The 24,132-nt window shown below is 39.1% G+C and overlaps 1 long non-coding RNA gene across 1 annotated transcript; it reads right to left on the reverse strand.

The window, feature by feature from the left end:
* Window positions 1-5,984: 5,984 nt before the first annotated feature.
* Window positions 5,985-7,510, reverse strand: LOC113097368 (uncharacterized). The gene is made up of 2 exons (XR_003288826.1): window positions 7,021-7,510; window positions 5,985-6,552 (listed from the first exon to the last, which is right to left on the reverse strand). It is a non-coding gene; the product is annotated as an uncharacterized LOC113097368 (long non-coding RNA).
* Window positions 7,511-24,132: the final 16,622 nt, after the last annotated feature.

Genomic DNA, 24,132 nt, shown 5'->3' on the forward strand with positions numbered 1-24,132 from the left:
TACACCACTCAATGTGACTTAATTTACACTTACACTTTTTTTTTTGCCTCACATTCTTATTACTGGGCCCCCATAACTTAAAACATCTTAAAATAAAAGAGACTTAGAAACATCTTTAACTGCGTTGTGAGTTGTTCTCTGAGTCATATTTTGAATCAGTCTGTTTACCGGTCTAACTAACCTACCAACCCGTGTTCGTACCTGGGTCACTATTTCAGATACATTAGGGGGTGCGCTAGAGATGGACAGGGTGCTGGTGGATCTCAACTGCTCTCTAGCACTGGGCATCGCACCAACTGCACGCACTTGGTCTTGAGAGTCTGTAAGATTCGATGAGATGATTTGGGAGTCAGACTGAGGGAAATTAATTTCAGACCCTGGATCAGAATCGTCTGATTTACTCTCAGGCTTTCCAGGATCCATTACACTCTCCTGTTCTCCCGCATCTAATCGCCCTCCCAAAGAATTATCTGTGTCAGGTAAGGAAGCAACCCACTCAGCAGTACGCTCTGTTTCAGGAAGGTCCCTCCCCAGTGCAGAATTATGTGCCAAAGCTTCACCTGACTGCTCCTGGCTGGCTAATGAGTCATCATGGAAAGACTCATCTTCATGTTCTCCTTCTTCAAGAGGCAGAAAGTTGGCTTGCAACATAAGGTTACGGTGTACTACCTTCTCTTTGACCCGTACTGATATTCTTAACACGATAAATTGGCATCGGGAGTCTTTAGAAACCACCACATAGGGCACTGATTCCCACTTATCAGCCAGTTTTCTCCGTCCTCTTTCACCCTTGTTGGCTAACAGTACTCTGTCTCCTTCCTCAATGTCGCATCCTTTACTTCTCTATTGGTAGAATTCAGCCTGTCGTTGCTGACTGTGCAACTAGCATTAGCCTGAGCAAGGTTAAGAGCCTCCTTGAGATCATCTCTCATTTTTGCAACGTAGCTGCCTAGTCTGTGATGTCGTCATCTCTTCCAACACTATGGAACATAACATTATTGGCAGACGAGGGATCCTTCCATACATCAGATAGAATGGTGCGTAACCCGTTGATTCATGAGCGGTGCAGTTATAGGTGAACGTCAGTGTTTGTAACATTTGAGGCCACTTTTGCTTAATTCTTGGGGGTAGGGCTCGTATCATACTGCCCTAGTGTGCGATTAAACCGCTCAGTGTGACCATTCCCCATAGGATGATAAAGCCGTCGTTCTCGACCTCTTGACACCTGCAATCTGCAGCAACTCCTGGATCAGTTCACTCTCGAAGTTTGCACCCTGATCTGAATGGATCCTCTCTGGGGAATCCATAGATGCAGAAATATCTGTCCCACAGTTGGCGAGCTACTTGCTGGGCTGTTTGGTTTTTGCATGCGAAGGCGTGTGCCATTTTGGTGAAATGGTCGGTAATTCACCAACACATCAACACTTCCACCTTTACGATCTTCTGCAGACCAAAAGTCAATGCACACCAGCTCTAGAGGCCTGGTTGTCTTTACACTCTCGAGTGGGGCTCTTGCTTCTGGCTCAGGTGTCTTGCTCACCACGCAGCGCTTACAGCATCTAACATGTTCTCTGACATCCCGCTCCATGCCTACCCAAAAGAACCTTTCTCTGGTCAAATGAAGTGTTCTGGCCTGGCCCTGGGTGACCAGCATCGTCATGTACTCCCTGCAGGACTTGTTCGGTGAGTGAAGCTGGACGATATTTGCCAACGTTTCTTTCCTGTTAGCTGGTCTTTGCACACACGATACAAAACTCCGTCCAACATTTTTAACCTCTCCCACTGTTTGAGAGTCTTCAGGATTTTTAACGAATCTTTTGTCCTCTCACGTCTTGATGGCCTCCTGCCACGGGAGACATAAGAAAGAACTCGAGCCAAAACAGGATCTTCTGACTGTTTATCCTGAAGCTCTTTCAGTGTAAATACTGGCAGCACACTTTGGCCCAGCTGGAATTAAGTTGTGCACATCCTGAGTAAGCCAATAATGCACTTCTCCCATAGGGCCTGCATTCCACTCAACCTGGTTCATCAGTAGGGTCGACACTTCATCTGAGGAGAACGAGAAACCATTTGGCTGTTGGTCAGAGACAGGGGGTTCGACACTTTTGACACTTAGCACTGATTCTGAAAGCATGCTGTACTACATCCTCTTTGAAGTGATTGGCCTCCTCCAGCAGTCTCTCGTAAGGCTCTGTTACCAACCTCCGACTTGCACGTCCTTTGACAAAAGGTTGTCGACTCATGGCATCTGCCACCACGTTCTTGCTCCGGGGATGTACTGGATACTAAAGTCATACGGTGCCAACTTGGCGACCCACCTCTGCTCACACGCATCGAGCTTTGGCTTCGTCAGGATGTATGTCAACGGATTATTATCCGTCCAGACGGTGAAGGAATGACCTTTCAGCCAGTGGCTGAATTTGTCACAGACAGACCACTTTAAAGCCAGGAACTCCAAGCGGTGGGCAGGGTAATTGCTTTGTGCACGTGAGAGGGCCTTACTAGCGAAAGCGACAGGACGTGCTCTAGTTTCGCCCTCCGAGACTTGAGAAAGTACAGCGCCCAATCCATCCAGAGAGGCGTCTGTTGACAGGATGAAGGGGCGGTTGAAATCTGGGTGTGCAAGCACTACTGACTCCAAAAGGGCTGACTTTAGATGATTGAAGGAGTCACGCTGTTCCCTCCTCCAATCGCTTGGGTTCAGCCTCCTGAAGGCAGATGGCTTTGTTCCGCTACCCTTTTGTCCCCTCGGTGCAGCGGTCAGTGCGAACAAGGGTTTAGCTATGCTAGAGCAGTTCTGTATGAATCGCTGATAAAACATAACCATGCCCAGGAACGACTTTATTTTTTTTTGAGACGGCGTAACCCCATCTTCCATCATAAGGTCTGTTTCGGTTATCGCTGCAATGGCTTGAACTTTGTCGGGGTCGGCCCGTTACCCCTCTCTCATCAATCACATGACCAAGGAACCGTACACTCCGACGTAGCAGGTGGCACTTTTTCGGGGCAAGTTTTAGACCATGGGTTCTCAGGCGGCTGAACACCATCTCGAGCCTTTCCATCATCATACTCTCATTTGGTGCAAATACTAGAAGGTCGTCTAGGTAACAGAGAATGGTAAGAAAGTTCTGGTCCCCGAATATGCCCATCATTAGACGCATAAAACTTGCAGGACTGTTGCACAAACCTTGGGGGAGTCGGTTGAACTCATAGAGTCCCATTGGTGTTGTGAACGCAGTGAATGTTTTATCTTCCTCTGCCATCTCTATATTGTAGAATCCTGAGGTAAGATCCATAGCACTGAATAGGCATTGCCGCCAAGCGCAGCTAGACAATCTGCCTGGTGAGGCAAAGGATGGGCGTCTTTAGTAGTGCGGGCATTCAGCCATCGATAGTCGACACAGATGCGTAAATCTCCGCTTTTCTTCCAGACGAGCACCAGCGGGGAGGCCCACTCACTTGAGGATTTACGAATTATCTCAAGCTCCTCCATTTCTGAAAGAACATGTCTGAGCTTGTGGTAATGGGCGGGTGGCACACGTCGGTAAGGCAGTCTAAAGGGGCGACTATCTGCAAGATGTATTCGGTGAGAGAAATCCTTTGCTTTGCCACAGTCTAATTTACTCTTTGAGAACACGTCCTCATATTTACATACTAGCTGTACAAGTTGTTCTTCCAATGCGATGACACCTCACAAGACCCAACATCAAGGTCGCTTAAACCGATTTTGCTCAGTCTATCGCAGAAACTTGAATCAGCGGGTCTACTGTCAGAGACTGAAACACCTGCAGTTTGGTTCATGACTTTTAGCTCATTACTGGCTAGATGCTGGGGACTGATATCCAAGTCCTCCAAAGCTACACAAGGGTATACATCAGCCAACTTGGGTGTTCCTCCGCAATGTTATGGCTTTTCTGTAGCATTTAGCACCTTGACTGGCACCCATCTGTCACCACTCATGGAGGCTACCACCCCGCCCAATGACAATGTTCTTATGTGACTGAGACTTTGCAGGCTCCACAAGGACAGCACTTCCCTCAGAAACAGGTGTGGAAGCAGGTAAGCGTCCCCAGACGAGATGTTCTTGCTGAGGACACAGCACTACGGCCTGGGTGAGTTTGGCCGTTCCTATCTTGTCGGGCATTTCGGTGCCTTTCCACCTGTGTAGGCCAGACAACATATCCAGAAACTGCATAATATCTTCATCTCCTGAACTTTCAGGTCGATTTAGGACACGCCAGTACCCATGTGTACTCTTCATCTGGCTGATGATGTATTTGATAACATTAGTGCCCAAGATCATTTCGTCTCGCTGACCAGGTACGACAAGAGTGGGAACACTAACCTCATGTCCATACACTTCCATTTCAAGCTGGTAGATACTCTCTGGTTGAATGCTAACACCACCGCAACCAACAAGGACGATATCAGGGCGCATTTCACTGGGGGTGAGCGCAACTCCTGCACTCTTCAACTTGCGTTCGGCCTCCACATTCATAGTACAGGCCATGGACCCACTATCAAGCAGAGCACGTAATGTAACTGGGGCCCCTGAAACGACAACATCAGTGTAAAACAGGCTGTCAGCTCTTTCTAACTTCATTACATTTTGATATAGAACACTTTTATCAGGAATTGCTTTGCAGCTTTCTTCATACACCCGAAGGTCATCTTTGCTGTTGAGGGTTTCACTTTTCCCGCTCACATAGTCCCCTCCCCAATGTGAGCAGGAAAGTTTTCCTGAGGGTGAGGCACCATGTTCGGCTGGGAGGCTGGTTCTGTAACATTAGGACAATCTTTACGCTGGTGTCCAACCCTCATGCAGACAAGACACCGTCTCTCTCGCATGCAATGTGAGTGAGTGGAGTGTGTTGTGTCTCCACAAATGCGGCAAGACAGAAAGCGAGCTCCATGTGTTTGGATGGGCCTTGAAGGACCATACGCCGGCTGACTAGTCCGTTCAAGCACTCTCTCTAACATGCTGAGGACACGTTCTAATGCATCAGGATTGACTGCATCACCTGTCTTAGGATGGCTACTTGGAGTGCATGCTGCGGCATTGATAGCAGTTATTTCACTTTCCACAACTTCAACGTTAGAAGTTGCTGTAGCTGTCGATACTTGAAGGGTGCGAGGCATAACTGTACTGGGTGCTCTGCAAAACTGACTTTCCCTCTGATGTTCATCAATGGCCTCCTGTATCTCTTCGACCCGACCATTTGCTCATAGGCTTGCATTTAAACACACTGGACAGTTCTGGGTCAGGGCAGTTTCGTATGAACATCATGGCTACTTCCACACTCATGTTCTCCATGTTACTCCCACTACGTTCTAAGTGACCCTTGGCTCGTTCAGCTGCAGAGTTCAATCTCACCCAATAGTCGACGGGGCTTTCCTTAGCTTTAGGCTGTGTTGCGTAGAAATCTGCCAATGGCAACAGTGACACTGGGTGATCGCTAAAGTAGTGTCTCAACATATCATAAATTTTCTCAACACTCGCTGGACTGGTAGAAGCTGTGCTTTTTAGTCCCACTTTGATTATATTTTTAGCCCTTCCTAGGAGGTGACTCATGACGGTATCGGCTTTCTCTGCTTCGGGGCAACTGCTTTTCTGCAAGTACAGTTCCATAACATCTATCCATTCTTGTACTGTGTACTTGTCACTCTGGTCTCCCTTGAACATGGGTGGCTCTTTGATGTCAGACCTCACTATAAAGTTGACTTTGGGGGATTCAGAATGGAGCACACTCTTGGTTAGCTCTGGTGGACTTGTAGGTAACGGGTTGACTACACTCTGACTGGCTAGCAAGTGGCTGATTATGGACTCACCAATCTGACTACCCAGCTCTCCTATTAACTCTCGTAGCTGCTGTGCGACGTTGGGGCTGGGGTCAGATGGAGTGGAACACGTTGGCTGTGCTAACTCTGGATGGGGATTTACTTTTGGCTCTGACAAGGTACTTGGAAATAACAGTTTTGGTATGGCCCCTGTATTCTCTCTTACACTATACAGACCCCTACCCCTACCCCCACCAGCTAATGGAGTGAATATATCAGAAGTGTTTCGACCTCTTCCAGCCATTCTGAATGGTAAGATAAAAATGAAACCCAAATAAAATAACAGAAATTTGTGAAATATGTAGATATACAGTGGTTACAGATTTCCAAAAATGAACTCAATCTTCAAAGGAATGTAAATGTGAATGTCAACGTCCAATTTGTGCAAATGTCCGATGTACGCTTGCGTGTAAAGTGTACGGCGCAGTCTGGAATTAAGTGGAACTTCACGGTGGACAGGTAAACACGTGTGTGTGTGTGTGCAAGTGCAAATGTCCGAATAACTTCACTTGAATATCTGCTGTGCAGATCCTCTGGCCACGCAGAACACGTCACAGCACACTGCTAGACCCCGGCGATCGGCTGCAGCTGACCAAGTGGATCCGGGTCACGGCACCAGTTTTATGTAGCAGACTTCAAGTGGTAACCACAGGACACCATGGAAACACGACCACTCAACGACTGAAGTGATGATATTAAGTGTTATTTATTCACCTTAAACAGAGAAGTGAGGCAAAATTAGGGACATTCAAGAAGGCCTAACGTTACTCTCTAATTCCTCCGCTTCCCCGTCTGCAATACACCATGCGCCTGAGTGCGAACGCTTAAAGGAGAAGCGATATATAGCATTTAACATGTAAACAATGTTGCTGAATTACCCCACATAACAGGACAGCACTCACAGGAAAAATAAATGGAAATAAAATAACAGAAAATGTTAACATACAAAAATGTTATAAATTCACTCAAATGCACATATAAATGTACTTTAAACTGATTGCTGAAACCACTGTGTGTATAATAAAGTTCCTATTTTACACAAACAGTCTCATTGTATGAAGATATACAACAAGGCATTTTAGAGTGAAATTAATATATACTGGAGGTACACAACTATCAAGTTAAACTCACACATTACATAGTAAACAGTCAAATAAATGATCACAGATTGGAAAAACATACCTTAAACAGAGAAGTGAGGCAAAATTAGGGACATTCAAGAAGGCCTAACGTTACTCTCTAATTCCTGCATTGAAAAGACGCACGTGAAAATGAGGCTCTAACTTTAACATGGTTAAAAGAGCAACTTACAAAGAAAATAATCGAATCACACTGATACACATTATGACATAACCTCTTAACAGTGTTTTGACATCATAAAGTGATTTCATTACCGAAAATTAGTCAATACAAGACAAATAGAAGAGAGAAAAACTACCTCCGCTTCCCCGTCTGCAATACACCATGCGCCTGAGTGCGAACGCTTAAAGGAGAAGCGATATAGTTAACGTAGGTGTCCCACTAATTAAAGCCCCACATAGAACAATTGATAAGAACTCTCGATCGGAACCATTGAAAACAGTACATTGAAAACAAGTTTTGCTGAAGTTAACAGTATATACTACATTTCTTATTACACAAAAAAATGATATCAAAAAAACAAAACAAAAAAAAAACAACTCAAATGTCTAAATTGACCGGCTACACACGCACGCATGCGAGATTCGCAGCAGCAGCAGAGATGGCGAGTCGGGAGAAGTCCGATGACAAGTTGGCATTTTCAAGGAGGAGATATAAACACTACTTCAAATTCATTGTGGTCAAAGGCAAGAACGTGCATGTAATGTGTACATGTAATATGTGACACACGCATCTACAAAGCTAGTGGCCAAAAACACTTTTCTTACAAAGATAATACTTGGAAGTGCAGGATAAAACTCTTGCTGTCTGTTGACGTGCAATAAATATTGAAGTTATGTACGAACACCTGTCGGTTCTACTCATTTTAACTGACTTGTGAAAACTGCTCCAAAAAATAAAACAATAAAATCTAATATAGCCTATAGCAACTTTTTTTTTTTTTTTTTTTTTTTTTTTTTTTTAACAGTAATGCAAATAGTTACTTTCCCTGGTAACGAGTTACTTTTATTATAGAGTAATTCAGTTACTAACTCAGTTACTTTTTGGAACAAGTAGTGAGTAACTATAACTAATTACTTTTTAAAGTAACGTTCCCAACACTGGTTATTACACTCCCTCCTCCACCATAAGAACTACACTCAACACAGTCTCACTTTTGTTGTTCCTACTGTCACTATCCAAAAAAAATTATGAATAATGAATGAACTGTGTAAATTCAGACAGAGAGAGAAACATATTTTATTTGATACCCAGGAAATGGACAAATGTCTGCTCAGGTCATTGATTCAGTATTAATTTATTGGTCTGCTATTTCTTTGCACAGTAGCTAGGTGTCACTAGTGAGCAATAATGAATGAAGCTTCGAGTAATGAACCTTTTGTCTGTCTGTCTATCTATCTATCTATCTATCTATCTATCTATCTATCTATCTATCTGTCTGGTGTGGGTTGTGTGTGTGGGTGTGGGGGGGGGGGGGAGGGGGCCCAACTGCAATGAACCAGCTTTGGGGGGGCCCAGCTTCCAAAATGTTGAGAACCCCTGCTTTAACCGGTTCTTTGTGACAAGCTTTATGTGCACTTATAGGCTATAGCCTATTTAAGTTATTCAATTAATATAAAGGGGCGACACATTTACTACTTTAAAAAAAAATGCAGGTTGGTACAATATTTTCTTTTTCTTTTTGTGTGATCAGAGTTGCGGGCGGGTTAGTTGAAAACGTCGGTCGGGTGCGGGTTGTTTATACCTTGACCCATGCATCACTGTTGTCTTCCTCTCTGATCACTTCAGTCTAATTAACCTGCTCTCTGCTGCATCCTGCTGGACTGGACGGCAAATAAACCAGATATACAAGAATAAAGTATAAAATGAAAACAAAAATGGTTTTGAAAAAATGAAACAGAAAAAAAGTAATTCAACTCTAAAGCAGTTTTACAGACACTCAATTTACACTCAATACACTTTTACTGTGAGTTATTGTCTCCTTAACATTTCAGAGCAACAAATGAGATTCACGATAACAATTAGAATAAAATAATTTTAAAATAGAGCTGATTGTGATGGAGCAAAGCATGAACACAATCACAGGTTTGGAGTCTCATATCACCCTGATACACACCACGACGAACAGAAGACTATTAAACCTTTACGGAAATAATAATAATTTAGAATGTTCCTTCACTGATAGTTTTTTAAAGAAAGGGACCTCAATCTGAAATTATGAATTCGCAAAAAGAATGACTTTATTAAATAAAGAAGCAAAACCACAACAAGATGGGATTAACCCTATTTCTCACAAATAAATTCTCTCTTCTCTGAGCATGGCAGATCATTCCAGTTGTTCAGGACCAGATTTGAAGGCATCAGTTCAATACAGTCCTCAGTTCTGTGTTGGTCATTTGGCTCACCTTGAAGCCAAAACCTGAATAACATTTATCATGTTTAGTTTTTCAGGACCACAACTTTATGAATCAACAATACTCACAGTATAACAGCATGTTTTGAGAGTAACCTAAAGTAATACAGAAGCCTAAGCAGAAGTGGAAATGCAGAAAATAATAAGACAGAAGAAAAGTTTTCTTAATATAATTTACAGGTTTTTTTTTCAGCTATTTTCTGGAGGTTCATTTTAACTCTTACCCTTGATTCAGTGGGGAATTATCCACCCATTTCATGATCCCCTCGTTCTCAATGTCAGACAAACCCATCCACACTCTCTCCTTGATGAATGAAGATATGTGTATGTAAGATATGTATGTAAGTGTGATTATTCTCATTCATTAACAGACACTCACACAAACTCACCTGCTTCTCTACACTCTTGATAATGATCAGATCAGATCCACGCTCCCTGCAGTACTGTCTGCTGTCAGACCAGCTCTTTTCTCAGTGGACATGAAAAACCAACCTGAACCACACAAAAGCATACATTTTATAAAACTGTGCACATGAAACATAAAAATGAACATTATAAAAATGTCAAAACGGACCTCTTTTAGATGCTTCTTTCTTCAGTTCCTCATTCAGAGACGTGACTCTGCGTTCTAACTTCAGTTTCTTCTCATTCAGAGAGACAAAATCACTCTGTAACTGGTTTTTCGCAGCAGAGTGATCTTTGACTCTGGTCTCAAGCTCCAGTTTCTTTAGACTCAAAGATTCAAATTTTCCCTGTAACAGGGTTTTCTCAGCAGTGAGATCATTTACTTTGGCCTCCAGGTCCAAATTCTTCTGACTCAAAGAGCTGAAGATGTTCTGTAGTTGGTGTTTTTCAGTCATTAGATCAGTGTAATTGTCCTGTAACTCTTCAACTGTGTTCTTGTAACTCTTCATAAGGTCTCTTTCTGCTCTGATGGTGTTGTGATCAACACTGTGATCAACACCAAACATCTACTTCCTCCTGACAAACAGGAAGAGAACACACATTTCATAATGATAAATACTAACAACATATTTTTGCAGATTGTAGACAAGCCTCTTTTTTTAAAGCATTCTCTTTTTATAAAATAAACATCTGCATTTCCTATACAGTAAAATATGTATACAGTAACATGTTTAACAGGTAGAAAAATAATCAATGTTAATACACTTAATGTAAAAGCAGAATCTCTGATATTGTTCCTAGACTAGATGTTAATTTGTATGTCACATTTTTCAGTTCTGCATTATTAAAATTATGTGTGACACTATATCTGGTTTAAAATAATGTTCAGCTTACTGTGCTTTAGATCTTTTCCTTCATCCTGGCCGTGACTCTGAGTTTGAGGTCCAGGTGTGTTCTGAATATCTCGGCGTTCAACATTTTTATAAATAGCGTCTAAATCCATTATTCACGGTGTGTGTTAGTATGTCTTCACAGTGAACTGTGATATTTAGAATGATTTGTTTTTAAATACTGTAAAATTTTCACAGGAAGCGGTTTTATTTCACACTGGCCTTTGACAAGAAGTCCTTCAGTTGCCCTTAAAAACTCTCTGCAGAGCCATACTACTCTTTGTGTTTTGTAAATTCAACAACATCTTATCAGATTCAGAAGTCAACAAGAGGAGTCTGTGAACACTCAAATAAACTAAATGAACCCTAAACAGGCCAAACTGGACCTTTATATTAAAGATGCAGGAAACTGATGTTCTGATGTTTGTTTTCCTCTCTGATCACTTCAGGTTGATACACCTACTCTCTGCTGCATCCTGCTGGACTGGAGGAAATATCTCAAAATAGTAATAAGGTAGATAAACAAGGACAAAATTAAATTCAGAAGCCATTTCATAACAGCTAAGATTGTTTTAAAAAAGCTGCTTGTGAGGAGCTAACATGAACACATCAGACTGTTTACTCTTTATTAACACTTATCATATGATCTTCAACAGTGGTGTCAATAATGTTTCACACTGCAGTGCATCTACACACGCATTTCCTATCATGTATGCCTATGAAAGAAGATCGAACCAATCAGAATAGGTACACGGTGGGTTAACATGTACACCCCTTTTTTCCATTGGTCTCTGGAATTGCCAGTCTGCTGTAAACAAAGCCAATTTCATTACTTCTATTATTATTCATTCAAAGCTTAATCTCATGCCCCTAACAGAGACCTGGATCAAACCAGAGGACACTACTACACCTGCAGCACTCTCCAATAATTTCTCATTTTCCCACTCCCCCCGTTTGTCTGGAAGAGGTGGAGGTACTGGTCTGCTCATCTCTAATGACTGGAAATTTAATCCTTTACCATCTTTGGGTATCAACAGCTCCTTTGAATCTCATTCAGTTACAGTTACATACCCTCTTAAAATACATTTTGTAGTTCTCTATCGACCCCCAGGACCACTAGGTAACTTTTTGGATGAATTAGATTTGTTGCTCTCAACCTTACCTGAGGATGGTACTCCCCTAGTTATGCTTGGAGATTTCAACATCCATCTAGATAAACCTATGTATGCTGATTTCCACACTCTGCTTGCCTCTTTTGATCTCAACTGAGTGTCAACTACTGCTACACACAAAGCAGGCAACCAACTGGACCTTATTTATACGCTCCACTGATCATGTTCTGGTTACTTTACTGCACACTTAGGTGTGGCGCCAATCCAAAAATACTACTGACCTTAATGTGTATCAGTCACTCCTAGCTTCTTTCTCTGCTAATGTCCCCACTGCTAAAATAAAATACTACCATAACAAAATTAACAATTTGTCTAACTTTGCTTTTTAAAACATTTACTTCACTTCTTTGTCCTCCTCCCCCTCCTGCTTCATCTCTAATAGCTGACAACTTTGCAATGTTTTTCATTAATAGAATTAAACAAATTAGTCCACAATTTTCCAAACCACAATCAATCAAGTTCATATCACCAGCAAACATACACCCATTTACATCCTTCTCTTCACTCTCTGAGTCTCCAAACTCATCCTTTCTAATCACCCTACTACTTGCTCGCTTGATCCTATTACATCTTATCTCATTCAAGCCATTTCTGTTGCAGTTGTACCTGCACGCACTCACATCATCAACACATCCCTCCACACTGGTGTTTTTCCCTCATCATTTAGAAAGATTCGTATAACTCCATTACTTAAGAAACCCACCCTCAAACCATCTCTTTTAGATAACTACAGATCAGTTTCCCTTCTTCCTTTCATTGCAAAAACACTTGAACGAGTTGTATTCAACGAAGTCTCTACATTTCTCACACACAACAACCTCCTTGACAGCAACCAATCTGGCTTCAGAAGTGGACATTTAACTAACACTGCCTTGCTCTCAGTTGTTGAAGCTCTAAGACAAGCAAGAGCAGATTTCAAATCTTCAGTACTTATCCTGCTTGATCTGTCTGCTGCTTTTGACATGGTTAAACACCAGATCCTCCTATCAACCCTACTGGCAAAGGGCATCTCAGGAACCACACTTCAATGGTTTGAGTCTTACCTATCAGATAGGTCCTTCAAAGGATCTTTGAGAGATGAGGTGTCCAAGTCACAACATCTAACTATTGGGGTGCCTCAGGGCTCAGTTCTTGGACCACTTCTCTTCTCCGTCTACATGTCATCATTAGGTTTTGTCATTCAGAAACATGGCTTTTCATACCACTGCTATGCTGATGACACTCAACTCTACCTCTCATTCCATCCTTATGATCCAACGGTAGCTATTCGCATCTCAGCTTGTCTAAGAGACATTTCTTGCTGGATGATGGACCATCACCTTGACCACCCAACTCAACCTTGACATTATAGAACTGCTTGTGATTCCAGCAAACCCATCGTTTCATCACAGTTTCACCATCAAGTCACTAACAAGTCTGAAGTTAAATACCAAGTCATCAAAGAGTTAAAGTTAATGAGATAATTAAGTGACTAGTTAAATGATGATTGTGCATTAGTGATGAACACCTGCTGTTATTTTGAATTACAGATGATCACATGTCAATGTTTTATTGGTTAAAATGATGCCACCATCATGGAGATCAGTGTTTGATTTAGTTGTGCTCTTGACTCTTTATTTGTTGTGCTAGATCTCTCTCTGTAGCTCTAGACGTGGTGTTGTGGAGACAAGAGATCAGTGGTATACAGTAAACATGTAGGTGCCATGTTTATTCATAAGTTTCAATTTTGAAAAATTGTCCCAGTGAAGCTACAGTGTGCAAAAAAGGTACTCCAACATTTACAGTAAATGATTTTTAAATCTGTATAATACATACAGAAATTTAAACTCCAAAGCTTTTTAGACACATATATATCAAGAACCAGCATATGAATCTCTGCAATGGTGAGAATCAACAAAATGCTTTATGTTGCAATACATGAAAAAATCCCATAATGCACTGCAGTATGATTAATTATTTGTCATCGTTGAGGATCAAATGATAAATGATCATCACTAAACGCATAATTCTAAACAGTTTTTTTTCTCTTAATATTGAAGTATTAGGGTGGCAACATATTGTGTGTGTGTGTGTGTGTGTATATATATATATATATATATATATATATATATATATATATATATATATATATATGTAGTTTTAAATATAGTTTGCTTCTACATTGCACAAATGTTTTCAGTGAAGCTGCAAAACTGTTAAAAGTCTCAAGTTCACAAATTAAGCAAATACTGACCACAATTAGGGTGACAAAGTTATTTTTTATTTTCCTTCCAACTGATTTCATCCAAGGCTGTGCTTAAAGTCACTTACAGCTAGTGATGACAAGATGAAGCCTCATGAAGCTTTAAGCTTTTCAGCCAAGTGGTTCACAAAAGGGTTAATTTCTGTAAACTTCATTTGCTCACAATAACACCTGCTGGCCAACAAGTGTAAAACAAGCAGATATATTACAGACAGAGGTGTAAAGTCCAGGGGTCAGAAGGTAAAAGTCCTGCTATATTTATGTTCCACCCATGAACTCAGCAGCTGATTTCATTAGAGGAGGAACCAAGTCATTCCTTCCAATCACAAATGAGTCTCAAGTTAAATCCCAAGCCCTAAAAGAGTTAAAGTTAGTGAGTTAATTAAGTCACTAATTAAATGATGATTGTGTATTAGTGATAAACACCTGCTGTTATTGAGAATTACAGAGGATCAGATGCTGATGTTTTATTGGTCAAAATGATGTCACCTTCATGGAGATCAGTGTTTGATTTAGTTGTGCTCTTGACCTTTTTAATAATTCAAAGTAATTTTCTTTTAACCAATAGCGATTTTTTGTTGCACAGTAAACTTTAACAAATTGCTGAAATAAAAGCTTGAGATAACAAATTAAGTTGCCCTTTATTTCTTTTAAAGGCGTAATATGTAATTTTTCTGCTTAAAAATAGCAGAAATCACTATATCTATGTTATATATATATATTTTAGTTGTGTACTTACACCATCCTGACAGTTTCCACGATCTTTCAAATCCGGAAAAAATTATAGTTTAATTAGAAAACACGGCACGTTTCTTTATTTCCGTTTTGTCGCTCGTCTATGGCGTCATATAAACTTTGACCCCTCTAGTTTATCTAACTTCCTGCGGAACCGCCAAATACAAAGGTGAACAGAAACAAAGATGAGACGAAGAAGAAAAAGTAGTAGCCTTGATCGAGACTATTATAGTTTATATTCGTATTTAAACCTCAATCAATAACTTAGTTATGGATCATGATTATGCTTTGTCTGCACGTTCTGTGAAGCGCAAACGTACGGGTGAAATAAATGACCCGAGATGGTTCTGGGACAAGAGAAGCTACAAGACACGGGTAAATATTGGAGTTGCATTTCCAAGATAGAGAGAGCTTCGTGACAAGCTGAGACTACAGAGAGATGCCGAACTCGCTTGCATTCTGATAAACAGGTATGCATCCATTCAGCTAACTGTATCTATCCGTATATTTTGTGAAACGATATGATGTCTTGTGTAAAACGCAGACGGACTAGCTCTCATGTAAATCTACATTTGTTCTATATCTAGCTGAATAAAGTAGCTTCAAATGCAGTTCTCTAACTTGTTCGATATCATAGTATAACGTAATTATAATTATTAGCGAAAGGCGGCCGTGTTTTTTAACATATATTACTACTAGCTAGATGGAATATTTATTTGATAGGGGTCTCATAAGACGGTTTCATCGGGCGCACGCGCCTGGACCTAAGTTAACTTCCGGTCTGTGTTGTGTATATCGGTCTGGCTGCAGTGCCTTCTACAAACGCAGTTAAAGGCAAGGTGATGAGTAGCCTGAAGTTGAGCTCAGGTGGTTGTGCTGTGGGATGTGTTTCCCATACATTAATTTATTTTTGGAGACTCACCACAATTTTAAAACTGATTGTTTTTTTTTCAAAAAGACTTCATTGAGTAACGTTAAACACTACACGTTTAATAATAATAATTCCTTACATTTATATGTTTAAATATCAAAGCGAGGCACCAGTGTTTTTATATCGCTGTATTTCTGAATGAAGACTTGCATGTTATATGCCTGATAGCAGCGTATGAGCGTACCAGCTCTGCTTCGTTTACAGCTGTTACTGGGGAAACCTCTATTTCTCGAACTTTATGTCTATGCTTTAAAACATCTGCTGTTGGCAAATAATGAATTGCATTTTCATTAAGTCCGCCTGATCCACGCAGCAAACATTTTGTTTGTTATCAAAAAATATCTACTCTAGAGGGACTTGGCTGTTGTTATTGATTCTATTTGGAAGTCTACCGGAAGTTAAGTTAGGTCCACAAAAGTGCTCATGTGCAGCACGTTTGTTTATGTTGTTGCCATTGAAACCGTCTATATCTCTCCTTTCGAAAAGACGTGATTGTCAAAATACTAAGTTAGAATGAGTTAGGAATGATAGGGAGCGACAGAACGTGTGTTCCAATGAACAACAACTCCCATGAGCCTTACGCTCTTTCCCGACATCATCAAAGTACGTCTTATGTTATTATTTTGATTGAGTGACCCCTGGTGGCCAAAAATTCCATACTGCGCGTTTAAAACATTTAAATGAATGTCATGAAGGGGTTTCTCTTTGGTTTGTTAAATGATGCTCAGCTATTTTAGAACTACAAAAAAAATCATATTAAAGAAAATATTATTGTAATGCTTAAATATTGGGGAGAAGTTGTACAGGCTTGAGAAAGCCAACTTACTGAAATCCTATTTAAACGTATTCTTCTTCTTCTTCTTATTATTATTATTTTTCTGGCCGGAAAATGTATCTATCTATCTATCTATCTATCTATCTATCTATCTATCTATCTATCTATCTATCTATCTATCTATCTATCATAGATCATAAATCATGGTAAACTATGATAAATCATTCTAGAATCAGTAAATCATACTTGAACGTGGTAAATAATGGTAAATTATGGTAAATCGTGGTAAATAATGGTAAACTATGGTAAATCATGGTAAACTATGGTAAATCGAAAGCAACATGCTAATAATGCTAGAAACATGCTAATCATGCTAGAAAAATGCTAGCGACATGCTAGCAAACATTCTAATCATGCTAGAAACATGCTAGCAACATGCTAATCATGGTAAAATCATGCTAGCAACATTCTAGTCGCATGCTAGTAATGCTAGAAACATGCTAGCAAGATGCTAATCATGCTAGAAACATGTTAACAACATGCTAATCATGCTAGCAACATGCTAGTCGAATGCTAGACATGCTAGAAACATGTTAACAACATGATAACAACATGTTAATCATGCTAGAAACATGCTAGCGACATGCTAGCAACATGCTAATTATGCTAGAAACATTCTAGCAACATGCTAATCATTCTAGAAACATGTTTGTCGCATGCTAATCATGCTAGAAAAATGCTAGCACCATGCTATTCATGCTAATATCATACTAGCAACAGGCTAGTCACATGCTAGAAACATGCTAGCAACATGCTAATCATGGTAAAATCATGCTAGCAACATGCTAGTCGCATGCTAGTCATGCTAGAAACATGCTATCAACATGCTAATCATGCTAGAAACATGCTAGTCGCATGATAATCATGCTAGAAAGATGCTAACAACATGCTAAAATCATGCTAATCATGTTAGCAACATGTTAGTTGCATGCTAATCATGTTAGAAACATGCTAATCATGCTAGAAACATGCTAGCGACATGCTAGCAACATGCTAATAATGCTAGAAACATGCTAACGACATGCTAGCAACATGCTAATAATGCTAGAAACATGTTAACGAAATGTTAATCATGCTAGAAACATGTTAGCTACATGCTAGTTGCATGATAATCATGCTAGAAACATGCTAGCAACATGCTAGTCATGTTTGAAAAATGAGAACAACATGCTAGCAACATGCTAATCATGCTAGAAACATGCTAGCCACAATGCTAGCAACATGCTTATCATGCTAGAAACATGCTAGCAAAATGTTAATCATGCTAGAGAAATACTAGCGACATGCTAATCATTCTTAAATCATACTAGCAACATGCTAGTCGCATGCTAATCATGCTACAATCATGATAACAACATGCTAATCATGCTAGAAACATGTTAGCAACGTGCTAGTCAAATGCTAATCATGCTAGAAATATACTAGCAACAAGTCATGATAACAATATGTTAGCAACATGCTATTAACATGCTAGTCATGCTAAAAACATGCTAGCAACATGCTAGTCATTCTAACAAAATGCTAGTAACTTGCTAATCATGCTAGAAACATGCTAGCAACATGCTAGCAGCATGTTAATCATGCTAGAAACATGTTAGAAACATGGTAGCGACATGCTAGTCATGTTAACAACATGCTAGTAACTTGCTAATCATGCTAGAAACATGTTAGTCGCATGCATTCTTTCTGTCAAACTAATCTATCTATCATTTTTTCTTTTGAACTAATCTATATCATTCTTTCTAACTAATCTATCTGTTATTCTTTCTGACTAATATATCTTTTTTTCTTTCAACTAATCTATCAATCTAACTTTACACTATAAACTTCTAACTTCTTTAAACTTCTTCAAACTTTCTGGTCAGGCTTTCTCAAGCCAACTTAAAGTTTGTCTTAACAAACTTTTTTTTCTAGTTCATGCTACAATGCATGATGGGAGTTTTTACTATGGTGTTACCCAGCATGCATTTCAGCATGTTGCATTTTGTTGATTGTCACTAGTGATGGGAAGATGAAGCCTCATGAAGCTTTAAGCTTTTCAGCCAACTGGTTCACAAAAGGGTTAATTTCTGGAAACTTAATTTGCTCACAATACCACCTGGTGGCCAACAAGTGTAAAAACAAGCAGATATATTACAGACAGAGGTGTAAAGTCCAGGGGTCAGAAAGTAAAAGTCCTGCCATATCTTTGTTCCACCCATGAACTCAGCATCTGATTTCACCAGAGGAACTGAGTCATTCCTTTCAAGTCACAATCTAGTCTCAAGTCAAATCCCAAGTCATCAAATAGTTAAAGTCAATGAGATAATTAAGAGACTAATTAAATGATGATTGTGTATTAGCGATGAACACCTGCCATTATTGTGCGTTACAGAGGATCAGATGCTGATGTTTTATTGGTTAAAATGATGCCACCATCATGGAGATCAGTGTTTGCTTCATTTGGGCTTTTGACCTTTGGCTTCTTATGCTAGATATTTCTCTACAAAAGTGCATGTGCTTTTGTGCAGTGCAAGTGCAATCAGTGCAGTGCAGAAAACTCTTACTAGCTATACATGGTGAAGTAATTATTAGGTATCAGCCTGTTTTTTTCCAAAAATAAATATTTAACATATGTTCAGTTTTTAAATAACCTACATTGTGGAACTACCACATGCAAATTAACTGTTGGTTTAAAATTGATAATTAATTTGAAATGTAATGCATATACATTTTTGAAACCTTTTCCTAATAAGACGCACAGACATTATGACCCAGCATATGAATCTCAACAATGGTGACAACCAACAAAACGCTTCAAGCTGAAGTGCATGCTGGGTAACACCATAGTAAAAAAAACTCCCATCATGCACTGTAGCATGGATAGTTATTGTATCCACTGTTGAGGATCATATGATAAGTGCTCTTGTCTAAAATCCTGAGCCTATGCAATTTTTCCCCCAATATTTAAGCATTACAATAATATTTGAACATCATGTAACAAACCAAAGAGAAACACCCTCATGAAGGTCACTTAAATGTTTTACATGATAAAAGGGCAGTTTAATTTGCTATTTCAAGCTTTTAATTCTGCAATGTGTTAATATTTACCATGTAACACAACTGCAAGTGTTTAAAAGCAAATTACTTTAAATTATTAAAAGGGTCAAAAAGCCCAACTAAAGAAAACACTGATCTCCATGATGAAGGCATCATTTTAAACAATAAATAATCCGATCCTCAGTAATTCTTAATATCAGCAGGTGTTAATCATTAATGCACAATCATCATTTATTAGTCACCTAATTATCTCACTAACTTTAACTCTTTTAGGACTTGGGATTTAACTTGAGACTCGTTTGTGTCTTGAAAGGACTGACTTGGTTCCTCTGGTGAAATCAGCTGCTGAGTTCATGAGTGGAACAAAAATATGGCAGGAATTTTACTTTCTGACCCCTGGACTTTACACCTCTGTCTGTAATATATCTGCTTGTTTTTACACTTGTTGGCCACCAGGTAATATTGTGAGCAAATTAAGTTTCCAGAAATTAACCCTTTTGTGAACCACTTGGCTGAAAATCTTAATGATTCATGAGGCTTCATCTTGCCTTCACTAGTTACAGCTCATGTGTTTCTCTTTTCTTCAGTGATGTTGATTGTTAATAGTAGGTGTTCATCACTAATGTACAATCTTAATTATCTCATTAACTTTAACACTTTGAGGACTTGGGATTTAACTTGAGAGTTGTTTGTGACTTGGAAGAAATAACTTGGTTCCTCTGATGAAATCAGCTGCTGAGTTCATGGGTGGATCAAAAATATGGCAGGAATTTTACTTTCTGACCCCTGGACTTTACACTTCTGTCGAGAAGCACCCGGCTGCAGCCTGCAGATTGAGGCGGGGCTGCACCTGGGGCAGGGTTGCACGTGCAGCCCCACCCCATACCTACTCTGATCGGTTAAATCGTCTTTCATAGACTTACACATGGGCGTAGGTTTGGTCTCAGCTTTGGTGGGGACACCCCCATACACCCCCCCCCCCAAACTCTTTTGTTGTAATATATCAGTGATTTAATGGTTTTCTTTTTTATTTCAAACTGTTGGCAATACAGAATATCACAGTACAGAGCTGAATCTACTTCATCTCACTATATTGTGCCCTGACCCCGATATACCATCCTGTATACTGTCCCTAAAGAGCTAGTATAACTGTATAATCTCAAAAATGCACTCTCAAAAAATGCAGAAAAATGCTAAACAACCAAACGTTTATTAACATAAAATATTATGTACATTAGTATTTACACTAAGAAAAAATACAAATCTAACAAATCTAAATAAATAAATATAATAACCTTTTTCTATTATAAACATATTTACCCTAGAGTAGACTCACGTTTATGTTGACTGCAAGATTCAAAGTTAAGGTAAAGGCTAATTGATATTCAGTTACTTGCTAACGTACTATTCTATCATCCTGGGTAATACTATCACAGGTTAAAACTATTTTCCACAGTAGAATCTGCATTTGAAAGCCTGGTCAGTCACTACTTCTAGTTTATTTGTGTGGCTAGCTAGTTATTTTGCTTACTTACACTCTGACTCTGCTTTATGAAAAAGATTCTTATGTCCCTTTTGCATAAGGCATCTACCAAGTAAAAAAAGGGCCAAAAAAACGGAATATTAAAATGTTTTTACTCTGGCCTTTGTATGTGGCAGAGAGACAGCCCTGGTAACTTACTGTCGGCGTCGTCAACATGCGTGCGCACACACACACACACACACACATCACGCGCATCACCCGCTCGCTGCTAGTGCAAGCACAAAAGTAGTCCCGGCCCGCGCGTGTAGCCTGTCATACCCCGCCGTCAATCAAATTACAGTGTTTCTTGTACTGTCGTCATCCTGGCCATTAGAATCGATCCAAATAGCAGTTCAAATGAGCTTTGTTAAATACTGGTGGGGACAAATTTGTCATCTCAAAATATTGATAGGGACTAGTACCTAGCGTCCCCCCCTAAACCTACGCCCATGGACTTACATGATAGGAAATGTGTGCGTAGTTGGTGTAGGACGGACAATGCTGTTTAAAAAGCTAAAAACACTGTACAGTTTTATAAAGCCTTCATAATGCACAAAAGAAGAAGAAAAAAAACATTAGCCTAACTCGCCATGTCCCTGAAATGCTTGTTTTGTTAAATTAAGCTGATCTTTAGGCTAACATATGAATATAGTAAATTAATTGGGTTGATTATCCACAGTAAGACGATCAGGTCTTCGGATAGAAGAATGAATTATGAATTAAATAATTTTAGAAAAGTTTATTATTTCATATCAGAGTATGAGAAAGGACTTTTTCTCCCCTTTATTTCAGGAAAATACGCTGCTCCTCGTTATTTGAAAGTGAATAAATCGATAAACTTTTATTTCTATCGGCCAGTGATGATTCTGAAAGGACATACCTGTAAACTGTTGCTATAGTAACGAACACAATTTCATGATAATTGTGCTCTTATTTTAGTGCAGTCTCACAGCCACTGTCAAATATTGAGATAAACTCTATAAAGTATCATCTATTTATATTAAATTGGTATCTTCTCCGATATCCATTTTGTGACCATTGAGCCAATTCTCTTCAATCAGCTGTACACTGAAAAAAGTAATAAGTAAATTTACTTAATTTTTATTTGGCAAGTTTTTGCACAAGCATTTTTCAAGTAAATTTAACACATTTGGAAATTAAGTAAATCTACTTAACTAAGTTAAGTAAAAAAATAAAATAATAATAAGTACATTTTATTGAGTAAAATTTTATTAAATAATATTAAATTAATGCATTTAGCAGACACTTTTATCCAAAGCAACTTACAGTGCATTCAGGCTAAAAATTTTCACCTATCATGTGTTCCCGGGGAATCGAACCCCAAACCTTGCACTTGCTAATGCAGTATTCTACCACTGAGCTACAGGAACACTTCAAGATCTTGTGAAAAATACGTGAAAACGTCACTTACTTACTTTTTTATTTCTGAAAAGTTTTTACACTAACAAAAAACCCGAAACAGATATTCTAGAAATTTCTAAATGTAAAATAATTTTTCTCAAAACAGTTTTATCAAATGAGGGTAAATAAGTCTCTCACTTCTGTCTCTTTAAACCAGTTTACAGCAAAGACAGCACGAAGGACTGGATGCACATGATAAATATTCTGCAGTTAAGAAAACAGACAAAAGAAATTGCACTGTAAAACCCGATAAGTAAACTTTACTCAAACCGTTTGAGTAAATAGATTGCCTTGATTTAAACCATGTAAGTTTTAAAACTTTGCATTTAAGTAATTAAGTGATTAACTAAGTGCTGATTGAGAATTAGTGATGAACAGCTGCTGTTAACAAACAGAATCACTGAAGAAAAGAGAAACACAAGAACTACTACAACTGACTTCAGACACAGCCTTAGATGAAATTAACTGAAATAAAATACATGAAATCTCTCAAGATCTGATTAAACAACCTCACCAACAGCATCAGCAGCTCCACTTATTAATAACCAGACTGACTTTATTTCTGTCAGACGTCTACAGAAGATCTTATTGAGAATGAACTAAGGTTTAAATGTTGATTTATTGTTTCATTTGAAGTAACCATGTTAGAGATCAGTGTTTGCTTTAGTTGGGCTCTTGACCCTTGACTTCTGTCTCAGCGTTTTCTCTGGCTGTTATAACCGTGTGTTTCTAAAACACATGTGTTGTAAACCAAAAGCCCAGAAGAAAAGCCATCAGGTGTTAACCTGTATCTAGATGTAGGTTGTTATACTTTAATCATCAATTATTTATCTGTATGGCGTCTAATGAAGTAGGTGTTGTGTAATTAGTAAAAGTGATTCTAGTAAAAGTGACATTAAGAGCCAGTGATTCTGTGATAATCAGTTAATATAAAAATGACTGTCTAAACATTTTGGTACACAAACATTTTTCTTCTATGCCAGTAACTGGTCAAACACAGACATTAATAATCAGAATATGAACCTCTACAATGGTGACGAAAAAAACATGCTGCAATGCATGCTGGGTACTATTGTAGTACAGAACTCATCCATGGCTCCCAGCATGCACTGCACCATTTTTTTTTATGGTCACCATTGTTGAGGTTCATATTCTGATTATTGATGTCTTTGTGTGACTGTTTGACACCGTAGAAGACCACACTGTTTGAAAAGTCATTCATATTAACTGATTATCACAGAAGCACTGGCTCTTAGAATCACTTTTACTATAATCAATCAAATTAAACACATATTTCATCAGAAACAAGACTTCATACAGTTCAATAATTGATGATTATCATCACCAATATAAAGTATAACAACCTACACCTAGGTACAGGTTAACACCTGATGGCATTTCTTCTGGGCTTTTGAGTTACAACAAATGTGTTTTAGAAACACACGGTTATAACAACCAGAAAAAAAGACTAAGACAGAAGTCAAGGGTCAAGAGCCCAACTAAAGCAAACACTGATCTCTAACAAGGTTACTTCAAATGAAACAATAA

The sequence above is a fragment of the Carassius auratus genome, unplaced genomic scaffold, assembly GCF_003368295.1.
Source record: "Carassius auratus strain Wakin unplaced genomic scaffold, ASM336829v1 scaf_tig00216192, whole genome shotgun sequence".
NCBI classification, from domain to species: Eukaryota; Metazoa; Chordata; class Actinopteri; order Cypriniformes; family Cyprinidae; genus Carassius; species Carassius auratus.